This window comes from Akebia trifoliata, chromosome 14 (assembly GCF_017979445.1).
Source record: "Akebia trifoliata isolate Shusen 1 chromosome 14, ASM1797944v1, whole genome shotgun sequence".
Lineage (NCBI taxonomy): Eukaryota > Viridiplantae > Streptophyta > Magnoliopsida > Ranunculales > Lardizabalaceae > Akebia > Akebia trifoliata.
This window is the reverse complement of record NC_141388.1, coordinates 28,686,649-28,689,277: the sequence shown is the minus strand read 5'-3', so window position 1 is coordinate 28,689,277 and position 2,629 is coordinate 28,686,649.

The window sequence follows — 2,629 nt, the reverse complement described above, 5'->3', positions numbered from 1 at the left end:
TGATTTTCGAAACCGGCCCGGTGGTTTTGAAGATCTCGATGTGCTCGTCTCTTCTCCCTTCTACGGCGAAAGACGATTTGACCCCGAAATCGATGAAAATCAAGGTCGAAGTTACGAAAATCTCCGTATAAAAATACGACTGATTTTTGATTATACAGGGTGAAAAAGACGAGAAAATGGAAGGAATTTAAGTGGGTTATGTAGAGAATGAGACGACGGACGTTTCTCCCTTCTGCGTCAGAAAGCGATTTGACCCCGAAACGGACGAAATCCGAGGTCAAAGTTTTGAAATTTCCGTATCCAAATACGGCTGATTTTTGACGATATCGGGTGAAATAGAAAGTGAAACAAAGAAAGGTTGGGTGGGTTTTGTAGAGAACGTAGCTGCGGACATTTCTCCCTTCTGCGTCGATCGTCGACGGCGAGCCGTTTGTGAAAGATCTGAGGTGGAAGAATCGGAGGAAAAACAAATTTTTTTTTTTTTTCGTTTTTTTTTTTTCGCACTGTTTGGACGAGTGGGGAAGATGAGATTAAACAAAAAAAAATTTATATTATTTATATAATATTTGGGACGAATTCGGTATTTCGCCTATTGTTTTGATCGACGATAACTTGGTCATTCGGTCTCCAAAACTGACAAACGAATACTCTATTTCGCCTAATTTTTCATTCTAGATCTAATGGTATAGTCAATTTCTACAAATTATGTCTCCAAAAAAAAATTTACATTTTTGGCCTGACGTGACCCATAAACTTGATGTCGTTTTCGTTTTTGGCGATAATTCAACTTCCTGATCTCCAAAAATGATAAATAAATAGTCTATGTTGAATAATTTTTCGTTATGAAACCAATGGTATGATCGAATTTTAAAAATTATTACTCCAACAAAAAGTTACTGTTTTAGCCTGGTCCGACCCGGTAATCGAGGATTTTGCAATTTTTATATTTGGACTCGCATTTGAGCGTGCTTACAGGCTAAACTATGTTTTTCGATCATTTTGAATCTAATGGTGAGGTCAGATTCTATTAAAAATGATCAAAATAAGGTCCCACAGTTTTACCCTAAGTCCCACTTTCAAGATTTTCTTAAAATTCCACTATTTATTTTTTCTCGAGATACGAATTAAAAATTCGGGGTTTTACAGAAATGATGATCGAAGGTGATAGAAACGTAGCACTCGTCGATGTCGATAACTTCTTTTTCTTCGTAGAGGTTCAACGGTCTCTTGTTCTCAATGAATCTTAAGGGGAAGAGAGTGAAAACCCTTAGGTTGAGAATCGATTGGGTTTGGGTTCTTTGGAGAAGAAGAGAATGAGTTAAAAAGAAGGTAAATGATTCGTTTGAATAATTTTTCGTTGCGGACTTAATGGTGTGATCAAATTTTGTTGATTCTCGCTCTAATAGAAATTCACCCTTTTTAGGTCCCATTCGACACGAAATTCAAGGATTTTACAATTTTTTCATCCAAACTCGAATTCGAGCGTGCTTATAGGTTAAAGTATATTTTTTAACCATTTTGAATCCAATGACAGAGATAATTTCTGTTAGAAATGAACAAAATCAAATCTAAGTATCTTATCCTAAGTCTCTCTTTTAGAATTTTCTCAAAATATCACTATTTGATTTATTCGATATACAACTCAAAAACTCAGGATATTATATCAGTTTTGATGGAGGAGAGGGTTAGTGGATGTGGTTTCAATAGAGAAAAAGGTGAGTGGATTCGATTTTAATGGAGAAGAGGGCGAGTGCAAATTCAGTTTTAATGGAAAAGAAGGTGAGTAGTTCAGTTTCCTTTCTCTTATTTACTCTTGCCTTTTTTATGTGTTCTCATATTAGATCCAACTTAAACATTAGGGGGGTGGTCAATTTATAAAATAAGGTAGAGTCCAAATGAGATTCCCTCTCTTCTCACCATTTTAGTTCTTTTAGCCTAACCATGTAGAAGATGAGGTAGAGTACCATAAAAACTCCCTCACTTCTCATGATTTTGGTTCTCTTAGATGAACCATGTACTTCTAATTTTTTTGGGTTATTGGGGGAATGCTCTCACGCTCTGCGAGTTGAATGATTTTAAAAATGGTTTATGATTTTCTGATTTTTAAAATTTTTCGATCGGTCAAAGATTAAATTTCTAAATTAGTGATTTCAAAAAAATCTGTTGGTGATTGATTGATTCAACTTACACAACTTGATCAATTTGGTCGTGTCGAATGTCCAATTTTTTAGGTTTAAATTTTAAAGACACATTTTGTTACGAAATCTTATCATAACTAATTATCATTTATTTTTAAAAATTAAATATAACAAGAGACAAAAAAAAATTGTGGAAAAAATGTGATTTTTTGCAATGAAATTTATATTGTGACAAAAATAATTATGATTTTTAAAACTTTTTTAGTTTAATTTTATTTATTTTATTCACATGTGTCAATAACATACTAATTATCAATTATAAATCAATAACAAAATATATGAAATCCAAAGAAAAATAATATAAGTATAATGAAAATTAAATATTGCAAAAATATTATATCCTACTTGTCCAAATACATAAATAAATGAAAGAATAAAGAAAATGAAGTTCTAAGAAATTGAACCCATACTTAATTTGTAATGTTCATAGA